Source organism: Heliconius melpomene, chromosome 15 (assembly GCF_056956725.1).
Source record: "Heliconius melpomene rosina isolate 202511_hmr_F chromosome 15, ASM5695672v1, whole genome shotgun sequence".
NCBI lineage: Eukaryota > Metazoa > Arthropoda > Insecta > Lepidoptera > Nymphalidae > Heliconius > Heliconius melpomene.
Window position 1 is genome coordinate 1,658,203 of NC_140403.1, and position 14,252 is coordinate 1,672,454.

At 32.7% G+C, this 14,252-nt stretch overlaps 1 long non-coding RNA gene across 1 annotated transcript in view; it reads left to right on the top strand.

Annotated features, from left to right (window-relative positions):
- Window positions 1-809: 809 nt before the first annotated feature.
- LOC146531235 (uncharacterized) overlaps window positions 810-14,252 on the top strand; it is a 157,617-nt gene continuing 144,174 nt past the window's right edge. Inside the window, exon 1 of the long non-coding RNA XR_014878776.1 lies at window positions 810-1,152. This is a non-coding gene — a long non-coding RNA (uncharacterized LOC146531235). The remainder of the gene's footprint in view (window positions 1,153-14,252) is intronic.

Sequence of the window (14,252 nt, forward strand, 5' to 3'; positions counted from 1 at the left end):
GTGTCACAAAAATTTTATAAAATAAAACTAAAACAAACATTCTATCCTCTTATATAGGACAGACTATAAGTAGTGAGTATATATTTATTTTCACATCTAGCACAAAACATTGATGTATTAATAAAATATTTCAACAAAAAATATCCTTAATTACGACTGTGTATTTAAAAATAAAAATTAAAAGTTTAAATAAAACTACTGAAATATCACTCGTGTTCGTCCTTACATTAGACATCAACGAGATATCGCTTCATAGAAAAGACATTAACGAGACCAGCTTAATCACAATCAATTTTATTACAATTCAATGACACTGTTTGCATCTATAAACTTCACATGTTAAAAAGCTGTAAAATTTTATTACGCTTAAAGTAGTATTAGTTATAAAATAAATATCATCACTACAATTACATTATTTCTTAGTTTTCAAAATGGAATTCGCACTTGGAGTTAAATTTCAATATTATTATAATGAAATGATTATGAAGATAAAAGGAAATATTTACTTATAACATTTTAAGTGGTTTTTTAGTGCCATAGAAAACAGAATATGTACGTATTATAACATAGATGATAATACCTGTTAATTGTGTTCAGATATCAGTAAATATCATCGATAAGCGAGTCAACCTCTTAACTAAATCTGACAGGACGGTCAAGTTACACTGTGATTAATTAACATTAATCCCGTGTCGAACAGCCCCACTTCCTGACGCCCACCAATGTATTAGAAACCCACACTGGCGCGCGCGGGAAAGGATTAGAGAAAAGATATTTGAAATAGTTCTAAGTCTCCTCATTCGTCGCGTAGATCGCGAGCTGCGCGCGCGCGTACGGCACGCGTTTAGTCACGCTTGATCGCCGGGGCAACGACCTCGCGGCCATTTTTTTTCCAACGAACGTCCTTGCCAAACATGGCGAACAGCTGATGCACGATCCAATCTGTGTAATTTTTAAGTGGCTCTATCACTTGTAGCTATTTAAACAAAAATAAACAATTTTTATTGTCAGTACTGGCCAGTATATATTTTTATTTACTTTTTTTATTTATTAAAATTAAAACAGTGACAAATTAGTGTGGTGTGGTGCCTTATATTATTGATTAAATGTGATGTGTTTGTGCCTGTGATGATAACATCATTTATGTTATAGGTACGTTTTGTTTTATTTACATTACATTTTTCATCTGCGGTAGTAGGCATATTTTCATAAACTTAAATCTTTAAGATCTGTCTTTAATTTCTGTCTTAAACATTAGACTATCGTACAAATTTTTAAATTCTTCAAAGTATCAAAAGATTGATTCAATAATTTCGGTTTATTTACATAGACATTATATGATTTCTATGGCTAACAAGTTTAAAGTATATCAAAACTTACTATTACGTATTTACTTTTAAAAATAGTTATGTTATATATTTGACACATCTTCCCGCCGGGAGGTTCTGAACGCGATGACATATTAAGCTTGCCATTGAAGTCAAGGTAAGAAATATATAAACACAATATTCTTTACTCATAAACAACAAAGATATTTTTAGTACTAAAAGCGTAGTCTTTAAAAATATAAGGTGTATAAATACACACTGGTATGTATATAACATGCCATCGTTTTCTCTGTCTGTATAATTGCTTAATTTTCTCATCATAGTACAACAAAGTTGTAAGGATCAAGACTAGTTTTTTATTCTCAAATATGAATTTAAGTCAGAAAACATCTTTAGATATTGTTGAATATATCATAAGTAAATATTTATTTGACTATAAATACTAATATATCATTGAGGCTAGCCGTAGCGCAGAGACCCAAGCATGCGACTGTAAGCGCGACAGGTAGTGGGTTCGATTCCCACTCCAGGAGATAAAATATGCTCTCATTTCTTCGCTCTGGTAACGAGGTATAACGCGGCGTTAAGTTTCAGTACTCAACAAGCATTACTTCCAGAATTCGACGGAAAGTGGGGAACGGAAGTATCTTAATGGAAACGGAGTGTCTTGACACTAGGTTCCCAGGTTCCCTCTGCCTATGCCCCCTGGTATGTGCGATATACAGCGTGAAGCTAAATTAATAAATAAATAGTTTAACGACAAAAGATCGGAATATTTTTTAAAATTTATATTTTATTAAGGAATATCAAAATTTCTGTAAGTAAAATTCTTTTATTCATAAAATAGCTTGGATGTATATATTATATTCATAAAATTGTATTACAAATGCGTAGTATTTGTAGATATTTGCTCCTTGAATGAGTAATAATAGTAAAATCAATATATCTAGAAGAATTATAAGAATAAAGTGGTAATTAGAAATTATCAGAGTACGTCAGCAGCATTTTCAACATTTCTAAATACTGCTTCTAAATTGATAGATCTTCATCTTTACATGTTCGATGGACTTTTATAATCAAGTAAGATTTTTTTTCTTTATTTTTTGTCAGTTGCGGATATCAGAATGAAACCACTTTTAACCTCGCGTTAAGTAATAACTTCACAAATAACAAAAAAAACTTTTTACAATTATTATAGCCGCTCGCTTCACCTGCATCGACTACACAATTAAGACCATTTCATTATTTATTATTCTGGTGAATAAAAAAACTAAAATATTTTTCTTTTTAAATTATTTTGTCTTTTAAATTTCTGCAATTAAAATACTCTAAATTTCATACAGGATGCCATTGTATTAGCTGCCACTTAAGTGTAATATTAAAACGATAACCTTTAACGAGTTGAGTTTCTTGCCGACTATTCTCAAAAGAACTGCCTTCTTCTCTTCTTGCCGGTGCAGGCGACATGTTCATTTGTGCTTACAAAAGTTTATTTAAAGAAAGAATATTTTGAATTTGAGTTGAGCAAAATCTTCATCAAAATTCGTTGCCTAGTTTGAAAGATTTAAGCGGTGGAAAGCGAGAAATGAAAATATAAATTTAAATAAATATTTGATATCCTCGAGTGAGGATGGAATCCACAACCAGTCGCTATTACACTCACACGATATTGCGTGAAATACGTGTAACATTACGTTTTGTGTGTCGCCTTACCAGGTTGAAGCTTAAAAACATATGTGTAACAACTTTTATCTTGATGAATTAGAATTACAGCTGTTGTTTTTTTTTTCATCTTCACCGTGTATCCTGCACACAGCAGTGTTAACACAACGTTTCCCACTTTCCGTTGTATTTAGGAGACGTTGCGTGTTGAATGGCGGAACTTAACTCCACGCTTTGCCTCGACACCAGAGCGAAGAAATGGAAATATAAATGTAAATAAATATTTCCTTTCCTCGAGTGGGGATCGAACCACAACCGTCGTGTTACATGCACATCCTTGTGCCCTTGAACCACGACGGTAAAAATGCTGTCCAGATTAAAAAACTATATATAAAAACCGGTTAAGTGCGAGTCTTACTTGCCTCAATTTTCAGGAGTACAATTTATAAAGACAAACTTAAGTTTGAGGGCATATGCACTCATCTTGTATGGAATGAACTTTACAAATATAAGTTTTTCCTTTATTAGTATTGTAAGTTGTATTGTAGTTCTCACTTCGTGCCAAATATCATAACTGTAGGTCTACGGGAACAAAATGCAGCAAAAACGATGCATAATTGCTCGATCTGTAGATAAATGGTCTAGACAGGCCGACAACTAAGCGATGCTATGAGGATTCCGTTTTTAGCTTTTGAGGTGCAGAACCCTAAAAATAGTGCCCTTAAATTTCATAATGTTATACTCGATAAAAATGTTTCACATAACAAGGCATTCAGTATTCAATAATTATAGTTAATGGTCTGTGCCATTACTGACGTCACATTCACTAGAATATTAAACTGCCCACGTACAAAAGTACCATGTCTTAACGATTTCATAAAATTATTTAGAAAGAATGGCGTTAAGTGGATCTATATGTCAAATCTATTATTAAGCTGATCGAAGCGAAGCTCTTACTGGTCAACAGTGTGTTTCTTTGTAATGCTGCTCCCCCTGGGCCGTTAAACCTCCTGATTCTAGTTTTTGAGTAAATGGTTAATGGTTAATGGTTAATGGTAAATGGTTTTGAAATAAACGCGCACAGATTGAACTTTGACAAAACAGAAAATTTCCTAAAAATTTCGTAATCTAAAAGTGAAGCTAAAAGCTTCACGCTGTATCCCGCACACATTATAGCTAGATATCTTCTGCGCTCCCAATAATACTTACGTTAAGTGTACGTGTAAGTAAGTAAGTCTTAAGTAGCAAACGGAGTAAAAAATACTAGGTTCCCTCTGCTATGTGCGGGAATAATAATAAAAAAGAGAAAGAGGAGAAATAGAGGAAATTAAAATATAGTTGTCAAACATAAAACTACCTTTTTTTTTTAAAAAAGAAGTTGGTTTAATACTAATAATTGCATATCTGCGGGAGTATTGCTATAAACTTAACCATGATGTTATTAATGTACGTTTAGTATATATGGAACTATAATGGTGGCCAGTTCTACTTATTGACTGTTTTAACGTATAAATAAAAATATTCTGTTATGCACGTCGTACGCATAATTATTTAAATGCAATTTTCCTATTGACCTTTAATGTGTATGACGGCATATTACGATAAATATTTATTGAAATTCCTCTCGCTGTCTTTATTCGAATTTGATATAAAATACCGAGGGTTATGTACTAATTTAAGGATTGTAGATCAACGGGAAATACAACTTATTAAAGTTGATCAAGTTTAGTTTGCGTAGCCATTTTGTATGAAATCAACTACAAATACTTATAACTTTGTAATGTTTCTTTTTCTATGAAATACCTATCATTTTTCACATATATGATATTAATTTCAGCATCAATGGTTTTCACAGACGTGAAACAAAATGATCCTATAAGGATTCCGTTAGGAGGTACGGAAGCCTAAAAATGGAATATATTCTAACTAGCGGACGCGCGCAGCTTCGCTAGCTTATTTAGGGGTGAATTCTAATAAACCATGAAACATGTGTTCAATGAAATATTTTTAAGAGTCTAAATTTCAAATTTTACAAAAATCGGCGGCGAATTAAAGATTTTTCCATACAAACTTTCAACCCTTCATTTGCACCCTTAGGGGGTGAATTTTAGAAAACCATGAAACACATGTGCAATTAAATATTTTTAAGAGTCTAAATTTCAAATTTTACAAAAATCGACGGCGAATTAAAGATTTTTCCATACAAACTTTCAACCCCTCATTTGCACCCTTAGGGGGTGAATTTTAGAAAACCATGAGACACATGTGCAATTAAATATTTTTAAGAGTCTAAATTTCGAATTTTACAAAAATCGGCGGCGATTTAAAGATTTTTCTATACAAACTTTCAACCCCTCATTTGCACCCTTAGGGGGTGAATTTTAGAAAACCATGAAACACATGTGCAATTAAATATTTTTAAGAGTCTAAATTTCAAATTTTATAATAATCGGTGGCGTTTTAAAGATTTTTCCATACAAACTTTCAACCCCTTAATTGCACCCTTAGGGGAAGAATTCTACAAAATCATGATACATGTGTTCAATTAAATACTTTTAAGAGTCTGAATTTCAAATTTTATAGTAATTGGTGCCGATTTAAAAAAAATCTATACAAACTTTCAACCCTTTATTTGCACCCTTAGGGGGAGAGTTCTAGAAAACGATAAAACACGTGTTCAATTAAATACTTTTAAAAATCTAAATTTCAAATTTTATAAAAATCTGTGCCGATTTAATTTTTTTTCCATACAAACTTGTAACCCCTATTTCACCCCTTTAGGGTTAAAATTTTTCAAAATCCCTTCTTAGTGGATGTCCAGATTACGAAAGTAAACATCTGTCCAAATTAAACGTTTCTATCAGCAGTTACGGCTGTGCGTGCGTCTTACCTCAGTCAGTGAGGACAAGTCCTTTTATATATATAGATAATGAAATGGTTTTTGTTTCGTATTTCGTATATAGCAAGGCAGGCAGAGGGAACCTAATGTTAGCTTCACGTTCCCCATTTTTCTGTCTTTTTCTTTTTTCCGAGCCGACCTTACGAGCTAAGTGTCAAAACTCAAGACCACATTTTGTGGTCTTTTCTTACCAGATCGATAAAATTAAATAATATTTTAATATCCGTTATCATTATCGTGCCTCGGCCATTATATCTTTATTTAGCCCAAAGATATGTTATAAGGCCACATAACAACTGAATACAGGTAAAACAACTTAAGGGAACCCACTAATGAAAATAATAACATTATAAGACCGGTGAATTGGCTTTTAGCGGCGCTCGTACGCAAGGTAAATCTGCACTCGTTGTATGGGATGCCACTGTAATTACGTGTTGGTTTTATCACATTGACTGGACATTTTATTTTAGTTAAATTATTATAATCAATTGAATTTTATATGTTTTACCGACTTCTGTAAAAGGCGGAGGTTTTCAATTTAGTTCTATTTTTTTAAGGTTCCGCACCTTTTGAGGAAAAAAGGAACCCTTATAAGATCACTTTGTTTCCGTTGTGTTCGTGTTCGTGTGATGTATCAGATGAAAGGGCTCTGACTAAGCTAAGCTTGAATTTGAGAAAAAGCTCGAAACCCTAAATTTTTGTACGGAACCCTCTGTGGGTGTGTAGGGACAGTATCATCTGGACTTCTGACTATCCTACTAGGGTTAAACATAAAGCTAAAAAAATATTAAGAAAAATATTTAATTTAAACTCGTTTTCTTTTACTTTTTAGCTTCGCGCTATATCCCGCACGTAGCAGTAGAGGCAGAGGGAACTTATTATTAAAATTAATATTTTATTTACTTTCTACCCACCTTTTTACATAGAAATTAAAATCTAAATATCAAAATTAATGCTTATGATGAAGAAGATCCGAAAGACAACTCAATTTCTGTATTCAATCGAATTACATTGCAAAACAAACTTCTTGTATCTGTTCTTGTCCAGTCGATGTGTACACAGTTATATTGGTAAAGACTGCTTGATGTGCATTTACACGCGTCGCATTATAGTCCCACATATGATATACGATGTTAACCATATGATTCGATAGGCCACGCATTTTCTGTATACATTTTGTAAATCAATAATTTTTTTCTATTATATTCTTATAAAAATATGACATTAAACTGTATAATCTGGAACATAATGTACCTAATATAAATCAAGTCTAAGCCCGGCGTTGTGATCCGCCACTAGTCGAAGACGAAATGCTCCGAATTTGTGCTTAAAACGTGAAATTGCTACTTCGATTTAAATTTTAATATATAAGCAATATAAAAATTCCAAATCGTTATAATATTAGGTATAAACAGATAAACCCATAAAGATAATTTGATTGAATTTAGTGCTCATAAAATATTGACACATCTATATCTGTTGCTAATAATTACCGTTATTTGGTTTTATTAGTCGTGAGAATAAAATGATAGCTGATAAAATGTTGTATTTTAATTGGATTTGCATTTTCCCTCGATTTCTTCGTAATTTGTAAACTAATTCATCATCCATGCATCCCTCCTAGATTGTCTCATTGTCACCAACTCAGGATCTGATGATGTAAACTCTGGAAAAACGTAAGTAAGTTCGATTCCCACTCGAGGAAATAATATTTTCATTTATTTGTTATGGCATCGAGGTAAAGCGCGTAGTTGAGGAGTGAGGCGTGGAGTGCCTTACCACCAGGGTTCCTTTGCTTATCTATCTACATGCGCAAACAGCGTGAAGCATAAAATAAAAAAAAAATATTGTAGTCAAGAATTAAATTGGTTATTTTTAATTTTGTGTACTTTAAAGTTTCATGATATAATCTAAAGTAATTAATGTCGGTTAGAACGTGATAACTCTAGTATATAAAAAATATATTAAAGTACCACACAGATAATATAGATATATCTATCTAGTATATAATAATATAGATAGATAGATATATCTATCTATCTATATTATTCTAGGTAACCCTAAGGTATCCTTAACTTAAACTTACAAGTGACCAGCAAGCTGAAATAGATAGGTAATTCTAGAAAAAGGACTTTGGTCTTACTTCATATTATTCTATTCAAGTAACCAGAAATAAAAAGAAACTAAATGATATCTAAAATGACATTCCAATTACAAAAGAAGTTGTCAAGATATTTCCCCGCTATGAATCAGTTATCGATGTCAAAGACACGACGAGATTCGACTCGGGCAGTTCGTGCGTGACGCAGCACCTACTTTTTTTGCACTGCTATCTAGGTGGATAGGTATCTTTATATTTTATATCGGCCTCGCATTCAATTCTATGAATCAAATATAACATAGATTATATTCGATATTATGCAGTTGAATTTTGTTCGGCGAAATCGTTTCACAATGAGTGAGATGGGTTTTTTTGTGCGCGTGCGCCGTTTGCTTGGCTATTTACTAAATAGATATTGCTTTTATGGACGTCGCTTGATAGGAAAGACGTTTATTAACCGTTTATTTTTGGTTGTATAAGTTGTTTGTTATATTTAATTACCCAATATAATTATCTTATAATAGATATATTTTACATAAAAAAACTGTAAGAAAATGTTTTCAATTCGACTGTATTTTTTTCTGTTTGTTTTTTTTTGTTACCTATGAACTTTAACTAAGGAATGAATTTTGATGTTTCTCTTTTTAAAGCTAGTGCTTTCTGAGTGGTCCCATTTTAATTCAGTCCATTTTTGACAATAGCATCCATGAGAAACTCACACAAGTCTTAAATTTCCATTAGATATATGAGCGACAAATGGAGGAATAACTCAACATCGCGCCAACCGATTTCGATGATTTTTTTTATTGGCAAGGATCCTAGTCAATAATAGTTTGGTAAAAGTTTGGCTTTGTTCTGATTATGGGATCCGGTTGAAATTATATGAAATTGTATGGGATCTAGTTGAAATTGTATAGAAGTCTATTTTTTTGTTTAAAATTATAATGATATCTGAAATAAGTTCTTGAAAATATTAATAAATAATAGCTCATTCCCCCGAGTGAAAATCGAACTCCAACCGTCGCGTTCCAATGAAACGCTTGTGTTCAAGTAACTATGCACAAAAAGAAACAAACATTCATTCACAATGTTATTTGCATAGTTAACTAATATAGCTCCATTTTAATTAATCACACATTAGCTCGAGTCCCATCAGACTTTATATGATCCAGGAAGATTTACGGCCGTTTAATTCAATTCCTTAAGGGATTTACTTAATTAGTTTCCTTTTTCTAATGCTCGAGCAAGAAATGTAATGTTTTTACTCTAAACAGTCCTCGTATAAGTTTAAATGACAGTTGTATAAAAAAAGTGGTTTCATGGAAATAACATTAATTGGTCTGGATGTGCGTTGTACGGCAGTAAAAAGACGGTTGACGATTCTGGATGAACATTAGTTTATTAATGTAGCTTTCGCTATGGTAGGCGTAGGCACAGAACTTAAAGACGCTTCTATTATTATTTTATCAGCTTCCTTTTTTTCAGCTGTATCCCGCATGTAGCAGGGTAGGCAGAAGTAGCCTAGAGTTAAGAGATTCTGCTCCCCATTTTTCGAAGAATTCTGAGAGAAGAGGTTTTGCGTGTTGAGTGGAGGATCTGTTTGTGAACGTGATGGTTGTGGGTTCGATTACTACTCGAGAGATTCCTTATTTTCACGAGTCCTGTCCGCTGTTTCGAATTCTGATGGAAAGCGAAAAACGGATTGTCTTAGATACTAGGTCTTCTCTGCTGACCTTGCTGTATATGGGATACAGTATGCACCTAAAAAAAAAAATAGATTAATAAGTTTACCCCGTTTCGTCATTACGGCATGTGGTGATGAATCTATAGATTAAGATAATATAGAAGTTTTTGAAATAAAATTTTAATTATTTAATTTTATTTTTTTAAATTTAGTTTGTTACTTTATGAAATTTGTGTATTAAAAGTAATTACAAAATGCGTGTTACTCTGGGTGTGAAATGTTCACTCCAGTCTGTTTCAAAGGTATCATTGTCATTAATAAGTAAGTGTGAATCTGGAAACAATCGATATAAAAAAAGTCCCGCTAGTTGCGCTGGCTCTCCTCAGGTCTGACTGTCTGAGGCAGTAACTTGGGTGAACTGGTGTTAAATTTATTAACGTCCAAACAATGAAGCTTGTAACTTATTATTTTGAACAAAATTATTTATCTTTAGTTTTGACTTTGACAATATATCACCTTGTAATTTATTCATTTGGATTTATCTTAAACTAAGCAAATAATAATATTTTCAATGGAAACCGCCCACTTTTATATTTAACAATAAAATTTTATTGTTATAAATTCCGGTTGTAAAGTAGTATGACTTTTTTTATTGTACAATCAACTGAAACGATAAACATTTAGTATTTTGGCGATTCTTAAGATGTGATGGCCTGATGTCAACATACTTATAATGTTTTAATTATTTTTTTCCTTTTTCTTTTTAATTTTAAGAGCAGTCCCTTCTTTATATGCTAGTGTCAAACTAATGCTACAAAAACCTTACTACAATATCTAATGACTAAGCCTGTTTGTTTTACTTGGCACCGACTTCAAAATCATAAAATCTTTGTAAAATTATTTTTCACTTTTTAGTTCGTTGTTAGAAGTCGGTTTTTCAAATTAATTTATCCATCAAGACACTTCCTTTCTCCACTTTCCGCCCAATTCTGGAAGCATTGCGTGTTGAGCGACGAAACTAAACGCCATGCTTTGCCTAGTTACCAGAGCGAGAATATGAAATTATTAAAAATATTATTTAAAACAAATATAAATATATATATTATTCTATACCACGGATTCGAATTGTGTCCGTTGAACCTACTTATTTCTAGATAATAGGCGTGTCAAAAAACAGCAATAAGTAAATTGCTCATGTCATACACTACAAAAGGAGAACGATCGTGATTGATACACAATATCGTTATATTTTAGTCATTGTAAATGATTCATCTTACAACTTTTACTTATACTAGTAGCTCCCCGATACTGCAGTCTTAAACTCCACGAACTGCTTTATTTTTGAGACATTACGTCTTGAATGGTGGAAGTCAACGCAAAGTTGGCATTATTACCACAATTTTTTTTTTAATTCGTCCTACAATCATGAAATTTGTAGGGAACCTTAGGTAGGTGAATCCGCCTCCAGCTTGACCGGTTTTTATACTTGTATTAAGGCTCAGAATTTGATTTTATTATTTATTTTAACAGTATACGTTTTAACAAGTAATAATTCCGCTATAAGAATTACTATCAACAAATCGAAGACAATAGCTTTAGCAATGTTGTGATAAATATCAGTATGATTCAAAAACTCTTGTAGACACAGCATTCTCCTATATAAATATTTGACAGGTGGGCCCTGGAGATATTTACTACATAGTACTTAGTAGACCGTGGAAGTCGTTTGAATGTTTTAAATGGTTAAGAAATAAAAACAAAGGCCTTTGACTATTACCGCGACGGCTGTAGGTTCGATTTCTACTCGGGGAAATTAACAATTTTCAGTTCTTCGCTCTGGTAAGAAGACAAAGCCCGGCTTCGTGGCCCCCACACAACATGGAATGGCCCGAAAATTAAGCGGTGCGCTACCCTGCCATAGGGGAAGCTAAAATAAAAATAAAATAACTATACAGGCTTAGTACCTGCTATTTAACATTTATCACTTTAAAAGTAACTGTAAACGTAGACGCAAAGTCATTGGAGAATCTCAACCAATCAAAAACGTGTTGTTCATTTTTTAAGCGCACGCGCAGCCCGGCTCCAAGAAATGTATTACTGTTTAAATTATATGAAAATGAACATCGTTTGTACAGTTGCTTGTATTACGATTGGCCCTATATTATAAATTCGAAAGTAACTCTGTCTGTCTGTCTGTCTTTTACGCAATCAGGACCAAACCGCTGATTTAATTGTGATAAAATACTCATATAGAGATACTTCAGGGTCTCGGGATACTTTTTTTCTCATATTTGTAATATTTTCGATATATACCAATATATTAAAATACTTTAATAATTTGACATGTAATTTATTCCCCCATGTTAATAACCACCGTCACTATGCGACCGTTGCTAAGCAACGATTTGCAAAGTTTGTTGTTAAAAAACGTCACCCAAAATGAGCTTACTTAACGCATCTGAAAACTGAAAATAATTTCATAAATATATTTAATAACTATTCGTGTAGTTCAAGCGGCGTAGTCGCGTTCGGATCCACTAGTAAGTATATATAAATACAATTTATGTTCTAAAAAATCCTTTTTCTTAATTCACCTAATTTTACTTAGTACAATTCATAAAGAAAAAAAAAATGATAATAATGTCAGAAGTGATGCAGAGGCACAAGCGTGTCTGACTATAAACGCGACAGGTTGTGGGTTCGATTTCCACTCGAGGTAACGAAATATGCCATTGCGTCTTCATTGGCTTCAATATGTCATTGCGTCTTCAATGGCGGTACTCTACGCGCTTTACCTTGTTACTAGAACAAGGAAATGAAAATATTAAATATTTTAATCCATCAAGTAGGAAACGAACCTGTGCCTTTGCATCAAGACGGCCTCGAAAATTACTTGCTATCCTTATAATAACTAATACTCACTATTACTATATATTTATTATTATTTTTAATTATATTTTCAGTTGTATTTATTGATAAGGGATTAATATTAATGTCATATACTTTACGAGGCAACTGTACTTAGATAAGGATTGTGAACTTACATGTTATGGTCTTGTAACGTATCACATTAGCTAAAGTAAATGAATTTTATAGTTTCGACCTTTAAGCGGTTGTCTAATTTGTATTGCAAAAGTGTTATTTCATTCTTGTTTTATTTAGTATAGCATTATATCTTTTAATTCCTTACATAGGCCACTAAGAGATATATATTCATTGGTTTAAATAGAAAAAGGGGAATGTCTATAAAGCATCGGCTTTTAACAAACTCGAATAGTTTTTTGTAAAATAAATTCTTGGTTGTACATGAACATAATGGGCTTATAAGGTAAGTAAGATCCATTAAATAGTTGTAGATAGCTTAATAAATAACTATAATATGTATTAACGTATTAAAATGATAATATTTCGTTAATTTTTTTACTAAAATGTTAAAAAATTAAAAGAATTTGTTTGAATTTTTACGGTTATCATAAAGATGTCAGTAATATGTATTTCAGACGGAATTAAATGAATAATTCTTGTGAATATATTTTTGTACTAGTGTCTATGGTTCCGTTTTAGAGCAAAGGTGGTTTTTCACTTTTGCCTATTTCTTGATATGGCGCACCAGGTGGCCCGTGACAGCCAAATTCATCCTTTCGTTTTGGTCTGCTAATTCGTCTGTAAGATATTTTTCAGGCTTGACGCCTTATCCTATACATAAAAGGGTAGGCAGAAGGAACTTCCGGTAAAACACTTCCGCTTCACTTTCCGCCGAATTTTGGAAGCATTGCTTGTTGAATGGCGAAAGTCCCCTTGCTGATCACGTTTTGCGTCATCATCTTTTTTAGCAAGGTTTTTTTGCCGTTTTGATTTCTTTTTCTCCAGTCTTCTTTTTTTTGTGTTGATATTTCTGTTTTTCCCATTTTGATCCCACGTGTACCGAAAAAATATTCGTCAACCCTCTCAGAGCTTCGCTTAGAACGGTAAGAGCTAATATACAACAGGGTTTGCCCAGGTGCCATTGCCATTCAGTCCTCGGCACGAAAAACAATTCCGGGCCTGATTTTAGAGCAGTCTGTCTCCTAGACAGATCTAGAAATCTGCATTTTTATTCTCAGCGAGCCATTTCATTACATGAAAGCACAACAAACTTCTGTAGTGCTATAATATATTGGATATAGAGTGATGCAATATTATTTTTCTAATTAGTCTAGGCAAGCCCGTGCATTTGATACCCATATTGCAGAAGTACATTAAAAATAACTATTTCGCCAACTTGTATGGTCCGCCATATTAGATTTAGAATGACTTCACATACCTTATAGTGCATTGTCATCCGAACTAAACGTGTATACATAATTTTAGCTCGATCGGTTGAAGATACCTAATTCAGAATTGAGTTCAAAGATTAACATACTACCCAAACTAACATACATATACACATTGCAAGTTAAATAAAAGCTTTTAAAATATTGTCCATTACCGCAGTTATCTGACAATTAATGCGGTCAGTTCATATAAATTGCGCATTGAAAGCATAAAGATCCCATTCTTCCACTCTCAAAGCAGTAAATTTCAGTTTCTAGCTGTAAG